Below are 7,864 nucleotides of genomic sequence, written 5' to 3' on the forward strand. Positions count from 1 at the left end.
TCTTCAGAAACACTAAGCTGCTCATCCTCACAGCTATAGTCCACCTCCTGTGTATTTTCCTCCTCTGTCAGGGAAATGAAGTCCTCTTTCTCCAGCCTCCTTACCTCAGCTCATGTGTCAACTACCTTGTCTCCCCATCCCACACCCCTGACCCGGGCTGGGCTACTAGTCCTGCTTCTGTTTCCAATAATGTTCTATGCACAGTATGTCTTATGATGGCTACATGGGCTCATTATCGGCTTATGGGTGTCCCCAATTAGGCTGAGAAGTTTGAAGTTTGGTCTTTATCTCTTTATTTCTTTAAACCAAGTGCTTCCTAGCACAGGGCTTGGCCCAAAGTTTATTAAATGAATATATAATTATAAGGATAGGAGGAGATAAAATAGCATTTGTTGCCCAGATGAAGATTTCATAAGAGGATTTCTGTCAACTGAATGATGGTGGATCCATATTCTGAAGGTGAAAATTCTGCAGCTCAGAGAGTACAAGCAACTTCCCAGAGTCACACAGCTGTAGTAGGAAAGCTGGGGTGTGAGAACAGCTCTCTCTGGTTTATAAGCTCTTGGCTTCACCTGCACCTCCCTGTGGCCCTTCGATTACACCTCTCTGTATCCCTCACTCTAGCAGGAAGGCAAACATTTTTTGTCAATAATAATCTTTGAATCAACTGTAATACTTTTACAGAATGGCTTTCCATGGGAGGAATTCCACAAATGTTTTTTGGATGAGTGGATGAATGCCTAGACTTGGGGAAACTTCCACTGCTGAACAAAGGTGGCTGACGTGGTATTGTATTATTCCTTTATAAAATGCACTGATATCATCGCTATAGTGATACACTAAGTAGAAGCATAATATTATAAAATAACATTGAAGAAAGGGCTTCAAGAAAAATGTAACAAATAAATGAAAGAAAATAAAGTCAACCTCCCTGCTAGAATTGGGTTCTCTGATTTTGAATTATCTGTAAAGATATTAGCACATATGGGTCTAATTTTATGAAATCTGTGGTTTGTTGATTATCTAAGCAGTCATGCACTATGAGCAGCACACTGAAAGGTGAGGACAAGTAAACAGGGTTGTGTTGTCCTACTGGGAGAGAATTACAGGGAAATGAAGGTAATTGGATGTCTTAGGTTACTAGATCAATCAAGGCAATAAAAACCATAACTGCCCTTTACCATGCTCCCTTACTGTGGCAGGCACTTAGCATATGTTAAATTATTTAATTCATGGCTTGGCTGGCGTGGCTAAGTGGTTGAGCTTCAACCTATGAACCAGTAGGTCAAGGTTTGATTCCCGGTCAGGGCACATGGCTGGGTTGCAGGTTTGATCCCCAGTGAGGGCATGCTGGAGGCAGTAGATCAATGATTCGCTCTCATCATTAATGTTTCTATCTCTCTTTCCCTCTCCCTTCCTCTCTGAAATCAATAAAAATATATTTTTTAAAAACTTCCCCCCAAATTTTATTTAATTCACTGGATTTCCTATCCACATTTTACAGGAGATATTTCAGAGAGGTTAGGTTGTTGCCCAAGAGAGATTGCAGAGCCAGGAGTTACACTCAGATCCATCTGACTCCAGACACAGAGCTCAGTATATTGTCTGTAACTCTCACGACCACAGAACCTGCAGTCTGCTGGCTGGCGCTGAACCTTGCTGAGTCCATCACCATATCCCCAGGGCAGACTGATCTTCGTATCCATCATAGGTGAAGTCAGGGCTACCCTGAATGAGCGAAGTGTACAGTGTACTCATTAGAAAGTACTTTAAGCTGAAGGCTAATGGACATTTTCAATATGCAGTCTGTAAGGGTGTATATAAAATTACAAAGGTTTGGCCATATTGGCTTTATTTTAGCACGATTGATGTCCTGGAGACATGCTGCCATTGAAGAAAGTAAACAAGGTCCTTGGAACCCTCCTTGGAAACAGCTCAAGATTCCTCAATACTTCAATCCCCTCCTCCATCCCTGCCAAGCACTCCCACATCCCTTTACTCATAAAAAGGAACACTTTACTCTGCCCCAGAAAGAATTGTGATTCTCTGTTCAAGGACAAAGGTGACCCTCAAAGACATGTCATAGGTCACTGTAGTAAGAGTGAGGTTTCCTGTTCTCTCAAGAAACAAAGAGGTCTGTTCTTTCATCATTGCCCCCATGGGTAATAAGCCTAGATTGTACTCCCTCCTCTCTTGGGGATGTCCTCACCATAGAACAGGCTAGGACAGTGCAGGACCTCAGGGAAAACAGCCTGTCCTGATCTGTTCTAGGCAAGAGGGTCACCTTCTCACTGTCTTGCAGCTAACTGATGGCTGGGGCATTCTTTGGCTGTTAGGCCACTCAGCCCTATCCTGCCTAAGCACCTTGACACAGGGAGCAATGGGTTTGTGTTCTGGGACCTTTAGGAGACACACCCAATAGTGAATGAGGAGGCTGGAGACTGGCATAGAAAGGCGGGGTCAGGAGCTCAAAACAGACTTTTGTGACTTTCTGATGGGCTGACCCTCTACCCTCCCTTCAGAAATAAAGAAGAAATGTTTATACTGTAGTAGAAAAATAATAAGAGCTGATATATGAACTCCTCAGAAGAAAGCCTTTGCAAGCATAAAGTACAATAACATATTAGTAGAATGTATCCATTTTTAATGAAAGATACCCATTTACAAACTTACTCAGGATAAACAGACTTGACATTACACAATATAAATAGTTGGCTTCAGAGTCATTAATCAGCAATATTGGCTTCCTTACAATCATTGCACTCTTCTCTCTCTCTCTCTCTCTTTGAAGTTGGAAGGCATGTCTTCTCCAATGCTTTCCTCACTCCTCCTAACATACCTTAAGCCTTACATCTTTGGAGGTAGAAAGTAGCTGGTAGGCATAAGCAATGACTCTGGAGTGACTCATCATTCAGAATCAGCAAGAAATACCCTTTTTGCTGTTTCTCCTTTATGTTGGGGAATTAAACAAAGCAACTTCAATTTTCATGACTCTTAGTTCTCATGTCTGTCTCTTTTCCACATCACTCTAGTCTTCTATTAGCCAACTGACTTTTGTGATTATATTCATCCTTGCCAAGAGTTGACTTTGCAAGCAGGTAGCCAGCTCTCTTGAACTTTCTAGAAGGAGAATTTCTTCTCACTTGGCACACCTGGGTAAGATCAGTCCTACTTGCCCAGTAAAAGCAAATCTGAAAATGTTATTTATTCTACCACTCCCACCATCCTCCATGGATCATTAACCCATTTGGGTTCCAAGAACTCAATGTGTCACCCAAGGATGGCATCCATGATAGTGCTAACATCTCTGGAACTTGGACATATTCTGGTTTCAGAATCTATCTGACATAAAAAAATATACCAACGGTTTGGTAACTGTTACCCCCCTGAATGAAGGCACCTCCTTTCAACAGGGCAAATTCAAATAGTCTGTACTGAAATGACTCATCTTTATGTAGAAGGACTTTAATTTACCTCATTATACTTTAGAATAGAGAAGACACAGGACATTAACTCTTCCTCCCTTTCCTTTTTCTCACATGTGCTGATGAAACAAAGAAAAAAAGACAAGAGGAATCTATTTCTGGGATATGAATTTTGTTTAGAGTGTGGAAAATCATTATATAGGGCAACAATGATCCTGGCTATCCAAATAATAAATTTCTTTATTTCCTCTACTAAAAATAGAATTGTTAAGGTGGCCATAAATGTAAGAGTTTCTCAATAATTTTCAGTAACTGCAGGCATTGTGGTTATTAGTTCCTAAATAAGAAAACTAAGGCAAAAAAAAAAAGTGATGAGTTTTTACCTCAAGGAAAAATTTATTATTATAAAAAAAACTTCTCAACCACAGTCAAAATTAACTCCATATAATAGTCAGGACACATCTTCACAACAGCAAGCATGTCCTGTAGCTAAATGGGAGACAAACCACCCCTCCCCACCAATGGGATGGAAGACAGCTGGAGTTGTCTGACACATTTACAGTATGTCACCTCTTAGACTCTGTGGTTCATAAATCAAACATTATTTTATCTCAAAACATGACCTCAGATTATGCCATTCTTGTGCCAGTTAAGTTTAAATAAAATCTTGTAGATATTATAGCAATGGTTCTCAATCAGAGGACATTTTTTTCTACTATTGGCACCTAGTGGGTAGAGGCCTGGGATAACGCTAAACATCCTACAATGCACAGGACTGTGCCCCACAAAAGAATTATCTGGCCTAAAATGTCAATAGTGCCAAGATTGAGAAAACCTGTATTAGAGAAAAGCTTATAAATGTCTCTTGTTTCCAATTAAGTTATGATATGCTTTTATCATTCAACCATTCACCAAATATTTATTGAGCATCTATAGGGCACTGGGAAGAAAAACAAGGTCACTGCCTTCCTGAGCCACACAATTCAGAAAGGAAACAAGTCAATAAGATAATTGTAGATGGTGGTATCCAGTGTAAAAGAAATAAATGGGAAATGATAGAGAGTAACTGGGAGGTGATTAGATAGTATGGTCAAGGAAGACGTACCTTCTGAGGAAATAAGGATGTTTTGTTCAGCAAATAACAGAAACCCCTAATTCAAGTTGGCTTAAAGAGTAAGAAAATGTTTAAATTCACATAACTTAAATCCAGAGATAGGGCTGGTCTCAGGACTAACTTAAAAACTGGGCTCCAACTTCTACCCAATTTTAAATGCCAGCTTCCTCTTCAGGAAGCTAGTAAAGTGTCTCATACTGATGGCCCCTACACACTCACCTGTTCTAATAAATAGTTAAGATGGACTGATTAAATAAATAGGGGCTATACAAATGTACAAATCAGCTTCCACAGCAATAGGAGTTGAAATAGAAGTTCTGGCTTTTCTTAAATAATTTTACTAATACTATGATTTATGGAATGCCTACTAACATACTAGATGTTTTATTTATATCTAACTAGGGGCCCGGTGCACAAAATTTGTGCACTGGGGGTCGGGAGTCCCTCTCACATACTGGGAGCCCTGAGGGGATGTCCTACTGACAGCTTAGGCCCGCGCCCCATGGGGAGCAGGCCTAAGCCGCAGTCTGGCCTCCCTTTGTGGGAGGCAACCGGGCTGATCAGGGGAAGGCACCAGCCCCATCACCCCGCTGCTGCAGCCACTGCCAGTCACCGCAGCCACCAAGGTGTTTTCATCAACACGGACTCCAGTCCCTTCACCATGAAAAAATGACAATTTTCTTTAGGCATTTTCAAGATGTGCCTTTCATAGGATATGCATTTCTTTATTTATTTTTTATCCTCACCTGAGGATATGTTTCCATTGACTTTTAGAGAATGTGGAAGAGAAAGGGAAAGACAGAGAGAAACATCAAAGTGAGAGGAACACTTTCATTGGTTGCCTCCTGCATGAGCCCTGATCTGGGCCCCGGCCAGTAAGGAGCCTGCAACCTAGGTACATGCCCTTGATCAGAATCGAACCCAGACCCTGCTGTCTGCAGGCCGAGGCTCTATCCACTGAGTCAAACCGGCTAGGGCAGAATATGACATTTCTTAGCCCTCCAGCAGCGGACCTTCGTTTTTTTTCTCCAGAAGTGTGGTGGAAAAACCCTAGATCACCTTTTTGGATTCTTATTACCCAAGTTACTAAGAATATTACCAGTGGCATACAGGAAGCTTAGCCAATGTGCAGTCAGAAAAGGTGTTTCCTCTATAGTTCACACCAATGGAGGGCTGGGCCCTGCCCAGGCCTAAAGCCTCTGCCGAAGCTGTAGCCCTGGGAAGGCCCCTCCAGCTCCCTCTGATCACCAGCTCAACCCTGCCAAGGCCTTCCCAGACTGAAAGCCTCTTGGGCAGGAGCAGAAACCCAGCTCCCTGCGATCAATCGCAGGGGGTCCCCTCCTGCCCAGGCTGAAAGCATACCCCCAGCTCCCTGCCCAGGCATTCGATCGCAGGGGGTCCGCTGGTGCACCAGGCCGAAGCAACCCCCAGCTCCCTGCAATTGATTGCAGGGGGTCTGCTCTGGGACCAGGACAAAATCCTCCACCGGAGGCTTTCAGCCTGGGGCCGGAGCAGACTCCCAGCTCTCTGTCATCAATCACAGGGGGTCCGCGCGTGCACCAGGCACCCAGCTCCCTGTAATTGATCGCAGACACCCAGCTCTCTGCTATCGATTGCAGGGGGTCTACTCCAGCACCAGGCCGAAGCAAAATCCCAGCTCCCTGTCATCAATCGCAGGGGGTCCGCTCATGCACCAGGCCAAAAGCCTCTGGCGGAGGCTTTTGGCCTGGGGCCGCAGCGGACACCCAGCTCCCTGCTATCGATTGCAGAGGGTCTGCTCCAAAAGCAGGCCAAAAGGCTCCGCCGGAGGCTTTCGGCCTGGGGCCGGAGGGGACACCCAGCTCCCTGCGATTGATCGCAGGGGGTCTGCTCGTGCAGCAGGCCGAAAGCCTCTGCCAGAGGTTTTCGGCCTGGTGCCGGAGCGGACCCCAGCTCCCTGCCATCCGTTGCAGGGGGTCCGCTCAGGTCGCCTATGTATGCAAATTAACCACCATCTTGGTTGGGTTTATTTGCATACTTGCTCTGATTGGCTGGTGGGCGTGGCTGGTGGGCATGGCTTGTGTAGCGGAGTGATGGTTAATTTGCATATTACTCCTTTATTAGAGAGGCTGGTTCTAAATTCCCATCAAGATGGGTATGCTCTCCATTTCACAGATGAGGAAACTGAGAGCCACAGAAGAATTGGAAGACTACATACCTATTACCTAATAATGACATGTTTAGTGCTTTACATACATTTTCAATTATTATATACAGCATATGAAGTGGAACACAGGAAGGCTTAGTAATTTCTCAAGGTCACACAGTTGGCAAGTTAGTAAGTATATATAGTCAAAATTCAAGCCCATGAAGTCTAACTCCAGGAGGGCTGGTACTCTTACAAGCTGTACTGCTGAGTATATTACTATTGCCCCAGGACTTAAACCTGATTCAAATCTATCTGGCTCCAAAGACTAAAAACTGTTTCTTTCTCTTTTGTGTACAAGTTTCTTCATATAAAATATGTGAATCAGACCAAAAAAATCTCGAAGTTCTATATCTGTTCAAAAATACTATTATTACTATATTTACCTGGCATGGGAGATACCATGATAAGCAGGTGGTTTTCCTAGAGCAAGGCTCACACTTTGCAAATCCTGAAAATATTATTTATTCTACCACTCTGACCATCCTCTGTAGATCATTAATTCATTTTTTCCAGGAACACAATGTGCCATCGAAAGATGGCACATTGCAAGCAGGTAGCCAGCTCTCTTGAACTTTCTAAAAGGAGGATTTCACCTCACTTGGCACACCTGGTTAAAATTAGTATGACTTGCCCAATAAAAACAAATCCTTAATGGGATCTACAAGTAACTTGGTGGCAACTACATCAGCATGTAATCCAGGTGTGCTGACCCCTGGGATTTCCCCAAATGTGGGAAACTTGACTGCATAATTTGTGGTAGAGGGGGACTCATTCACATTCTCCCATAGGGGAGAAAAGTACTATGAGTCTATGGATTTTAATATAAGGTTTTGATATGCATAAAAAGTGGTAGTGGGGGAGTTTTTTGGTAAGGTCCAACAAAAATAATTATACTTAATTACATTTTCAAATTTAAGAATGCAATCACCTTCTCAGTAGGTTGGAGTATCATCCCATACAGCAAAAGGTGGCAGGTTCAGCTGCTGGTTGGGCTTCTACCATCATTTTATTAGGAGTCCTTTCAAAGAGCAAGACTTTTTTTTAAAATTTAATAAATCTTTATTGTTCAGATTATTACAATTGTTTCTCCTTTCCCCCCCCCCCATAGCTCCCCTCCACCTGGTTCCCACCTCATCC

This window comes from Eptesicus fuscus, chromosome 7, assembly GCF_027574615.1.
Source record: "Eptesicus fuscus isolate TK198812 chromosome 7, DD_ASM_mEF_20220401, whole genome shotgun sequence".
Taxonomy (NCBI): Eukaryota; Metazoa; Chordata; class Mammalia; order Chiroptera; family Vespertilionidae; genus Eptesicus; species Eptesicus fuscus.